Consider the following 12,076-nt stretch of genomic DNA (forward strand, 5'->3'; position numbering starts at 1 on the left):
TGACCAGAGGACGGTTCTTACTAGGAAATCCATGTAAGGGTCTTCACAGCTGGCTTGTTATTGGAGAGCATGAGCGAGAAATCTTCAATCACTGCTGACATGTTGCCACATCCCGTCAAGGGTATTAAGGACAGAGAGATTCTTAACCTACCGTTTGAAGACAATTCCACTGTATTGCATCATTTAATGAGAATTTAAACCAAATTATTGTGATGCTGGACGGTACTCCTCTGCTGAATGGGCAACATTGAAGCCTTCAGTTCAGAGTGTCCTGGGTTCGGTTCCCAGCCAGTTTGGGGATTTTAATCGCGTCTGATTTATTCTTCTGGCTCGGGGACTAGGTGTTTGTGTTTGTCCCTACACTTTCCTCTTCATATTCAGACAACACACCACACCACACTACCAACCACCACAGAAACATGCTATATTGATTACATCCCTCCACAAAGGGTTTGCATCAGCAAGGGCATCTGGGCATAAAACAAAGGCAAATCCTCATGTGTAATGCAGTTCGCACCCACAACCCCACAGGTGTGGGGAAAAAGCAGTAGATGAAGATAATAGTAATACTGGGCTGAATGGCTCTGACAGCAGAGCATTAATTTTCTGTGCGTGAGTTGGCAGATTCAACTCTGGCTCTCTGGCTTCTCACCGAGGTGGCCACGGTTTGAATCCTGGCCATTGTTTGTCGGATTTTTCAAATGAAGTAGTTACATCTCTGTGGCTTGGATTCCACATAGAACTGGAGATCCTATAACTATGATCAGGATTCCTGCAGTAAGGTAAAATTAAGTTTCCTTTTTTTCAGTTGCTATTTGTGTGGCTTTTATCTATGCTTTTCAGAAAAGTGCTTTTGATATAATGCACAATACTTACTATGCACAATCCTTGAACATTGGGTATGCCTAGAGCACTCATAAAACATCAGTATGAAGAACTTTGTAAGTTTCACAGAAGTTGGGATAATAGAGATGTTAAAGGCAGGATGAACAGCAAACCGAATCGCCCATAATTTGGGCTGTCGTGCAGATCCCAAAGTTGGTCTGATGGACAGCGAATATGACTGCATGTTACGTACTTCAACCCACATATTCTTAAGTCAATAAGTTTGTCGTCTGAGCCAGCCATCCCTGAATGAATAGATTTGCGTGAACTAGTGAGAGACCCTGATGGAACTGGACAAAGTCATTGTGATAGTACATTCTTTTACTTGGCACCATAATATTTTGTACAAAACACAAATATAGGTCTGTGGTGTGCAAATATAGGTCCGCAGTGTGATGGCCATCAATGCAGTGAAGCATTTGTGTCCCTTGCGACGACGACATTCACCCCAAACACACCACAGCTGGGTGACCAACTAGCTAATGTTGGGTGACTTGTTCTAGGTCGTTTCAGGCTTCTCGTGACCTGTAATCAATAACCTCTGTTAGTTGCTGTGTTAAATGTGAGTATATTGGGAAAATCATCTGATCCATATCAAGCTCTTCATTTAATGCCTTAAGCAGGCTGATTTTACAAATTTGACCCTTTTCGGTCTTGTAAGGAGAAATTGAAGGAACTTACTAAGAAATTAATTCTAGCAAAGAAGGCAGCTAAGGATAACATGATGCAAGCATAATTGGCAGTCATACAAATTTTAGTGAAAAATGGAAGGGTATGTATAGGTCTTTTTTCTTTTCTTTAAATGCTATTTGTTCGGGGCGTCGATTTTTTGCCCCTACTTGCACCATGTGATATGAACCTGCATGTAATTGGAATGGAGGAAGTGTGGAGTGTTGAATGTGAGGAAAGGAACGTTATACGGATGACACGAACACCCAGTCCCCAGGCCAGGGATATTAATCATTTACAATTAAAATCCTCCCTGACCCAGCCGGGAATCGAACCCTGGGCCGCCGGATGACAGGCGGATGCATTGCCCCCTACACTGCGGGGCCGGACTCTGTATAGGTACTTTAAGGTAGAAACAGGTTCCAAGAAGGACATCCAGGAATAATTAATGAACAAGGGGAGTGTGTATGTGAGGATCTTCAAAAGGCAGAAGTATTCAGTCAGCAATATCTAAAAATTGTTGCTACAAGGATAATGTCTAGATAAAGGAGGTGACTAATGCTAAAGAAGTATTAAAATTTACATATGATAACAATGACATTTAAAATCAGATTTACCGAGCTCGATAGCTGCAGTCGCTTAAGTGCTGCCAGTATCCAGTATTTGGGAGATAGTAGGTTCGAACCCCACTGTCGGCAGCCCTGAAAATGGTTTTCCGTGGTTTCCCATTTTCACACCAGGCAAATGTACCTTAATTAAGGCCACAGCCACTTCCTTCACACTCCTAGCCCTTTCCTGTCCCATCGTTGCCATAAGACCTATCTGTGTCGGTGCGACGTAAAGCAACTAGCAAAAAAAAAAAATATATATATATATATATATATATATATAAGATTTGCCATCTTAACCTTTATTCAGATTTGGATTCAGAATTAATGGACAAGATAATCAGCTGTATTTATTATGTGTGTATATGTTAAAAATAAGGTTACATATTGACATTGTTTTGTGTATGGCTGAATGATGTTAGATCTTAAGTTATAGGGAATCTTACTTTATGATGTAGAAATCGCCGATGAAGGGAGTTGGGGCTCCCGAAATATGTAGAGTGAAATAATTGTACAAAATTAGGAATTTGATAATATATAGACAGGGCGGAGCAAACCATCTCCCATAGTATATTTATATTAAGTGGCAGTTTGGAACACTGGCTCACTCCTAGGTAGAGTGTGATTTCCCTTATTGAAGAAAAAAATATTTAAATGCTTACTTAAAAGTCATCTTCGGGCCGATGACCTTCAATGTTAGGCTCCTTTAAACAACAACAATCATCATCATCATCATCATCATCATCATCATAAAAAATCATCTTGGAATAGAATCTACTAATTGCTTTACGTCGCACCGACACAGATAGGTCTTATAGCGACGATGGGACAGGGAAGGGCTAGGAGTGGGAAGGAAATGGCCGTGGCCTTAATTAAGGTACAGCCCCAGCATTTGCCTGGTGTGAAAATGGGAAACCACGGAAAACCATTTTCAGGGCTGCCGACAGTGGGGTTCGAACCTATCATCTCCCGAATACTGTATACTGGCTGCACTTAAGCGACTGCAGCTATCGAGCTCGGTGGAATAGAATCAACAGTAGAAGGACCCTAAGAAAAATACTTACTTGAATTAAGTATGTTAAATCTTTAAAAAATCCTATAATTTTAATTTTTCGTCGCCATAAGACCTATCTTTGTCGGTGCGACGTAAAGCAAAAAAAAAAAAAAAAAAAAAAAAATTAAAATTTTCAAGACTTTCTGCAAGACCGTATTACGTGCTTTTGCACTGCGATACTGAGCTTGTCTTCTTAATAGCAAAACTCTGGTTTTCGTGTATGTGGTATCTTATGCCTAAATATTTTAAACAGTTTACTAGCAATCTTTGCATGGAAAGAATTATTTTGTACGTGTAAATGATGGATTTACGGAGTTTACATGCACTTAAAAGACTGAGAATGTAATAAATGATAGTACGCATTTGGTTAGTGCTTTTGGCTTCATTGTTGTAATGGTAGACGACATACAAGGATTAAAACTGTTGAAACATCATGGCTGAGGAGCTTTCCCAGTGGCAGTTGATTTTCTCTGGTCACTGCCATCAGCATTTGGCCAAAAAGCTAGAGGAATTGTATCCTTGGGATTCTTGGAACCTTGTACAGGTGCAGAAGAAATTATCTTATCAGACTGCATTCTGAAAAATAAACCACTTTCGTCCATGTTGTAAACATTTTCTAACAGATATTTGTTGATTACATCACACAATCTTTTCCTTTCATTCGACACTATGTTGTTGTACACTACACCTTTCGCCTTGCCTAGTGTACTGTGAAATGCCACGCCTCTGTTTAAAACATGCCAACCATCTGTTACTGTATTGAAAATCCTTTATTCCATTTTTTTTTTTTTACCAAACTATCTTGCTTTTTCAATAATTACCACGCCATTCACTGTTTAGTGATTTGCATTAACCTGGCTTATCCACAGAATTAAGACATCCTCCAGCTCTTCATGTCTTGTAGGCCTAAGGCGTGTTGCACTAGCAGAAGAATGTTCTTTAAGCCACTTTACTTTTTCATTCACAATGTTACTTATACACCTCTGACTACCAGTCTTTTCCCAAAGTGATTGAAGGTTGTATGTGATAGCCTGCTGACTAGTCTTTGGAAACTGTTTACTGTATTCACAAACTTCACGTTTCTCTTGAAGGGATATGACTGATCTTTTAATTTTAATTCCCAATTACACTGCTGTACTGTAACAACTGAATGAACACTGGGCAGTAGAGTACAATTTGTGTCCATTGTTGCTTAAATAATTTGCCATCTTTAAACCTTTATTCAGATTTGGTTTCAGAATTATTTGATAAGATAATCAGCTGTGTGGGAAATGACATGGAAAGGAACGTGATTGTAGCGGGAGATCTGAATTTACCAAATGTCAATTGGGAAGGAAATGTGAACGACAGGAAGCATGACCAACAAAGCAAATAAGTTAATACGGGAAGGACAGCTGATTCAGAAAGTGATGGAACTAACTAGATGTATCCTGGACGTGGTGCTGGTAAAACCAGATGAGCTCTACAGAGAAACTGAAGTAAATAGATGGTATTGGTGATCATGAAGCTGTTTTTGTTGTAGTTAAAAATAAATGTGATAGAAAGGAAGGTCTTAAAAGTGGGACTACTAGGCAGTACCATATGGCTGATAAAGCAGTCATGAGGCAGTTTCTATAAAGTAACTATGATCGCTGGAAAACGGTAAAAGAAATGTAAATACACTCTGGGATGGGTTTAAAACAATTGTTGAGGAATGTGAAAACCCACCTTATTATAATAGAGAAATAAAGAGACTAGGAAGGAGGTGCAGATTGGAAAGGAATAGACTTAGAAATGGCTTGTGGAAATAAGGAGAAATTGAAGGAACTTGCTAGGAAATTGAATCTAGCAAAGAAGGCAGCTAAGGATAATATGATGGTAAGCGTAATTGGCAGTCATACAAATTTTAGTGAAAAATGGAAGGGTATGTATAGGTACTTTAAGGCAGAAACAGGTTCCAAGGACATTCCAGGAATAATTAATGAACAAGGGGAGTGTGTATGTGAGGATCTTCAAAAGGCAGAAGTATTCAGTCAGCATTATGTAAAGATTGTTGGTTACAAGTATAATGTCCAGATAGAGGTGTTGACTAATGTTTAAGAAGTATTAAAATTTACAGATGATAACAATGACATTTACAATAAGATACAAAAGTTGAAAACTAGAAAAGGAGGTGGAATTGATAAGATTTCTGGGGATGTACTAAAGACAGTGGGTTGGGATATAATACCATATCTGAAGTACTTATTTGATTATTGTTTGGTTGAAGGAGCTATACCAAATGAATGGAGAGTTGCTGTAGTAGCCCCTGTGAATAAAGGAAAGGGTGATAGACATAAAGCTGAATCTTACAGGCCAGTAAATTTGACATGCGTTGCATGTAAGCTTTGGGAAAGCTTTCTTTCTGATTATATTAGACATGTTTGCAAAATTAATAACTGGTTCGATAGAAGGCAGTTCAGTTTTAGGAAAGGTTATTCCACTGAAGCTCAACTTGTAGGTTTCCAGCAAGATATAGCAGATATCTTGGATTCAGGAGGTCAAATGGACTATATCGCAATTGACCTGTCTAAAGCATTTGATAGGGTGGATCATGGGAGACTACTGGCAAAAATGAGTGCAATTTCACTATATAAAAGAGTGACTGAATGGGTTGCTATATTTCTTGTAAATAGATCTCAGAGAATTAGAGTAGGTGAAGCTTTATCTGACCCTGTAATAATTTAGAGGGGAATTCCTCAAGGCAGTATTATTGGACCTTTATGTTTTCTTATATGTATAAATGATATGAGTAAAGTAGTGGAATCGGAGGTGAGGCTTTTTTTGGATGATGATATTCTATATAGAGTAATAAATAAGTTACAGGATTGTGAGCAACTGCAACGTGACCTCGATAGTGTTGTGAAATGGACAGCAGGCAATGGTATTATGATAAACGGGGTTAAAAGTCAGGTTGTGAGTTTCACAAATAGGAAAAATCCTCTCGGTTTTAATTTCTGCGTTGATGGGGTGAAAGTTCCTTTTGGGTGTTAATATAAGGAAAGATCTTCATTGGGGTAAACACATAAATGGGATTGTAAATGAAGGGTACAGATCTCTGCACATGGTTATGAAATTGTTAAGGGTTGTAGTAAGGTTGTAAAGGAGAGGGCATATAAGTCTCGGGTAAGACCTCAACTAGAGTATGGTTCGAGTGTATGGGACCCTCACCAGTATTACTTGATTCAAGAACTAGATAAAATCCGAAGAAAAGCAGCTCGATTTATTCTGGGTGATTTCCGACAAAAGAGTAGTGTTACAAAAATATTGCAAAGTTTGGGCTGGGAAGAATTGGGAGAAAGAAGACAAGCTTCTCGACTAAGTGGTATGTAATAGCAGTGTAGTTGGTCCGTTATTGGACATTATAAATTTTTCAGCTAACTCATTGTTGGTTGCCAGCGTTTCGCCCCAGTGTGCTAAATTGGGCTTTTCATTTGGTAAATGCACACCCACCAAGATACATGGCTAGTGCATACAATGGAGGCCATTGTGTAGGCTACTTGGAGCCACCAGTAGTGCCAATGCACTATGAGAGACTTTGTCTCATTTCCAAAAATTGATGCCTGCCTGGCCATCTTGGTGGGTGCTATTTACCAACTGACGAGCACAATTTAGCACACTGGGGTGAAATGCTCTCAACCAAGAATTAGTTAGCTGGAAAATTTATAATGTTCAATAACAGACCAACTACATTGGTATTATAAATTTACTCATTCGGGACAAATATTTCAGGTTTCCTCTGGGAATCAACATCTATGTCATAAGTGGTATGTTCCGAGCTGTCAGTGGAGAGATGACCTAGAATGACATTAGTAGACGAATAAGTTTGAGTGGCGTTTTTAAAAGTAGGAAAGATCACAATATGAAGATAAAAATTGGAATTCAAGTGGACAAATTGGGGCAAATATTCATTTATAGCCAGCGATTCCAACTGAGGTGCTCCCATGGCCCCGGCAGCAGCCCTGGTGCTTTGCTGTAGCCCCGTTGAGGTGGTGGGGGAAGGAAGGGAAGTGGCAGAGGCAGAACCACAGATCGTTAAGTCAACGTGCAGCTTACGAAATCAATATTATTTATGACAATTCTGTGAACACATAAACAAACAATTTATTCTGTACATACATTGCGTTTGCCATAATGTAATTTTAGCGTTTGAGTCGATTGTTGACATCGTATTGTGGCAATTAATTTACCAATAATGGGTACAATGGATTTGGCGGTAGAAATTCTCTGCACAGCCTCTAAGACAACCTCATATGGAGAAGTCCTAGTTCTCCATTTATTTAAATTCAGAATTGAAAACATCTGTTCGCATGTATTAGTTATGTTATACTAACAATTTGTTGGTTATTTTGATCCACCTTTTCAATACAAATTATTTGTATTATTTGTATTGAAAAGGTGGATTAAAATAACCAACAAATTGTTAGTATATCATAGCATAGTTCAATACGGGTCTAATAATGAGATTAGTTACATGTAATGTATTAGTTGTACCGAACATTGACATAAATTTTAAGGAAATTAAATCACCGCTGTAGTGGTAGTACCTGTCCTTTAGGATTGCGTTGCGCTGTAGTTTTATCAGCTCTGTTTGGATATATCATGGTTTTTCAGGACGTGCTGAAAATAGGGTCGTACTTATTTCAAGTTGAGGTGCCATATAATTCATTTCTTTGAATTGGGAATTGAATTCATGGTGCAAAGTCTCTAACGACGTCTGATAGTCTCTATACTCCGCACGGCCTTACTTCTAAATTGAAGTTTCGCAAAACAAATGAGCATCGCCTGTCCTCTGTTGCCAGCGCACTACGCCCGCGAGAACAGCTGATGCAATACTACCGCGGTAAACAGCCATATATAGTAAAATGTAATACCGTACTCAGAAAAAACGAATACATATGGAATGAAAACAAATTCATAAAATCTACACTTACTAACAACATCTGACACTAATAAGGGAATATATTATTCAGAATAAAAGAGAATGAGGAAATAACACATCACTCACCGCCAATGGCTGGCACAGGAAGTAGGTTATGGCCTACAAAGAGAACACTCCACTGATCTGAATCACTGGAACCCTCCAACAATGAATCATTGTCACTGTCACCAGCTCCGAAAGATATTATTAAACTTTCGACGGAGTTCTCCAGTACATCTTCATTTTCCCACGCCTCACGTATTAATCTTTGTATATTGCGCACAACTTTCCTCCAGTCATCGGCACTGACATTCGCCACAGCTTCGGCTAACAGGTTTTCCACCTCGGGTACAGTAAAATGCTTATTTTTTGTTGCAACATAACCTTTAACCTGAGCCCAAATCTTCTCTATTGCATTGAAATGGCAATGATAAGGCGAAAGTCGAATAACTTTATGTCCATGACGTCTTGCAATTTCGTCCACGACATACACAGGAAATTGTGGCTTGTTTTCTTTCACAAGTTGCAACAGTTCACCTTTCTTCATGTCGTCCCGCACAGGAATGTTGTGCCTCCTTAACCACTCAGCAAGAATCGACTTCTTTGCTGCCACTGTCGGAGCTTTGTCTTGAATTACGGAATGGTAGGGGACATTGTCCATTATTATTGTACAATTTTCAGATAGGTTATTCATTAGTGTGTATTCAAACCAGTTCTGAAAATTGACACTATTCATCTACTCGTGGTAATCGCCAGTCTTCTTAGACCTCAGAACATATGAGTTAGGTACAAATCCGTTTGCGGTACCGGCATGTAGCACAATAATTCTTCCCCCCTTTCCAATGGGCACTGCCACTGTACCTTCCACAGAATCAAATGTCCAGCCTTTTCCTACGGTATGGTTTGCATTAATCCATGTTTCATCCAACCACACAATCGAATCAAAATTTTCCTTCATAACGTCCCTTAAAAACTGGCAGCGCCACATCACAATATCACTTCTCTCCATTACCACTCGCCGACCGTTTAATTTCTTGTAACGGAATCCCAATTCCTTTACCACAACATTCAGTGAAGTCTTGCTTCCATTAAATAGTTCGCTTTCCCTCAGAGACTCACGTAGCTTCGCAAGAGTAGGGTGGTCTTTTCTGCGGTAGTAGTCATAAATATGACGACGAATGGCATCTTTCTCGAAACTGTCCAAGTTCGTCACTGGTTTGGCCCGATTCCTTTTCTTACCCGGCGTTTCAGACTTACAGGATCCAGGAGATTGTTCCTCAGCGCGGTATTTCTCCTTTCCAACTGCCACTACTGTGTATTTAGTTACTTTGGTAGCGTCGGCAGTTCTCTGTACAGCTTGTGCTAAAGAAAGCAATGTAGTACCGTTCTCCTTTTCTTTCTCAAAAAACTCGCGCACGTTGGACACAATTTCATGGGCCTGGCTTCTCAAGGGCGTGCCTTGTTCCACACCTCTCGATTTCTTGCCACTTGTCTTTCCCGAACTACAATGAGACATGGTAAACATGACGAACTAAGTACACTGATACATGGACGTAAATAAAACTACAGCTATTTAATAATTAAACCTATACTGTATTTATGCTATGCTAAACTGTAAACTACGCTATACTGTACTATACTAGAGAGATAAAACTTATATGAAAAAAACACTAATTACTGGAGGAAAATGCAAATGATCGCGAACCGTACCGAATACCATACACGTTGAGCGAGATAGGTTAACCACGTGGTTAATGTAAATATCAGACTTGGCAACTAGGTTTCGAGATCGTGCTCTGCCGATATAAATCGATATAAATGGCAGGTTGGGATTGGTTGGATGTCTATGCTTCGGTGCACAACCACCAGACAGAGCCAAAATCGGCCTAAACGTCAATTTAGAAGTAGAGCCGTGCGGAGTATAAGATTTTCATAAGTAGACAAATGTAATGATTTTAATGACATAAAATAGTCAAAAGCTGACTTTTCAATAACAAACTCTGCATTTTGAAAGCCTTAATTCTATCACACATGGTGCTAATCAATGTGTTTCTCCCTTGCAAAGAAATATTTAAATAATTTAAATAAGACGTTAAGTCCGCCAAGAAAGCGAGGTCAGCTACCCATTGTTTATTCCGCAAAGTTGGTTGTGGAGAACCTTTCATCTCCATGAACAGAGAATTTCTTCAATTATTGCAAAGGAGGTTGATAGCACTTTCGCCCAACTTAACCAGCTCACAATACAATAAAAAGGAATGTCGCTACATTCTGCCTCGAGATCTTTTAAAAATTCTTTGAACTGTGGATGATTCAAACCTTACTTTCTTCAGAAATTTACACATTTTGACACAGTATCCATAACAGATTTAAAGTTGCAAAAGTTTTTTGTAAGTAATTGTTCTTGATGAAAAATACAATGTACTGTGTGGAGTACAGTATGTGGGGAAGGAGGGGAACGGTGCTGCTGACTGCAGCGCTGGTGCGCCCCAGCACTAAGTGCTCGAGTTGGAAAGGCCTAATTTATAGGAAGGGGAGTTAGGGATTGGAATAACTTACCAAGGGAGATGTTCAATAAATTTCCAATTTCTCTGAAATCATTTAAGAAAAGGCTAGGAAAACAACAGATAGGGAATCTGCCACCAGGGCGACTGCCATAATGCAGATCAGTATCGATTGATTGATTGATTGATTGATTGATTGATTGATTGCAACCCTTTACTAATTTTAAATCATAAATAAACCAGTAATCTTGACAATGAACAGGCGATAGAAGAGGTGGTTGTGAGTACTATATACCTGCCCTTGATAACCAATGTTGTCAGTTCTATAGCAATTGCAGAAAATTTCACTGTCAACATTTTACATGACATATCCTTACTGCATTTTAGCGCTAGGTGATTAGGCACAGTAAAGAGGTATGTCATGTATTTAGCATACAAGCTGATCTGTTTGCAAGTACTTCCTGGCACAATGCAAGGTTGGCACATTAACAGGGGGGCACTGTATTGGGGGTTGACTATAGTAATAATAATAATAATAATAATAATAATAATAATTAGGGGTCGGATATTTAGGAAAAGTCATATTTCTTCTTTGTCTCTATTTTCTTGCCTGATTGGATTTTGGTGCAAATCGGGTGATTATCGAACAATTAAGTGATTTTTATTTGTCATATAAATGCATATTTTGGCTATTTTTGTCATAAGGTCATATTTTGAGTTATTTTCGTAGAAACGTCATATTTCGGCGGTTTGGTGACAGTTGTAGCTGTGCAAAATCGTCAACTTTCCGAATGAGAAATACTATTCACAAAACTGCTTTTCCATATCACATCTGTAGTTAATACAGGTGGAATACTCTGCCTCTTCTATCAAGATTGCACAATAATTGTTTTCCAACAGTTTATCAGAAAGTCTGGCATATATTAAGTCGAACTTTGGAATTATATCGAGTGCAATTACTCATTTAGAAGCTGCTAGCTTAGAAATTCATGCGAGTGTTGAAATTATGAGAAGTGTTGAACTTTCAGCACAACAATCACATGGGATAGTTGGGGTCAGTGTAAAAAGGAGACTTCAAAACGTGCTTAATCGAAGTGACGGTTTTCGCTTTGTGTGCAGGAGAAATGATGTTCGTAGAGGAGAAGGTACCAGTGCATTTCAAGATGAGTGCATACTTGATGGTAGTGATTTAATATTATTTAAATATCCACCAATAACGTTTTGTGATGTAGAAAGGAGCTTCTCTTCTTACAAGAATGCGTTAAGTGATAATCGGAGGTCTTTCGCGCCTGATGCTTTGAAGATGAATCTTGTCGTATACTTCAATACCACCCGCGGAGAAGAATGAAAAATTTATGTGAGTTTGCACTATTTGCCCTGCCGCCCTATCATAATGTATCAAAAGACATCTACTTAATTC

At 38.9% G+C, this 12,076-nt stretch overlaps 1 protein-coding gene across 8 annotated transcripts in view; it reads left to right on the forward strand.

The window, feature by feature from the left end:
• LOC136864408 (atrophin-1) overlaps positions 1–12,076 on the forward strand; it is a 755,035-nt gene that overhangs the window by 89,698 nt on the left and 653,261 nt on the right. The gene's annotated exons all lie outside the window — the stretch shown is intronic.

Source organism: Anabrus simplex, chromosome 2 (assembly GCF_040414725.1).
Source record: "Anabrus simplex isolate iqAnaSimp1 chromosome 2, ASM4041472v1, whole genome shotgun sequence".
Lineage (NCBI taxonomy): Eukaryota > Metazoa > Arthropoda > Insecta > Orthoptera > Tettigoniidae > Anabrus > Anabrus simplex.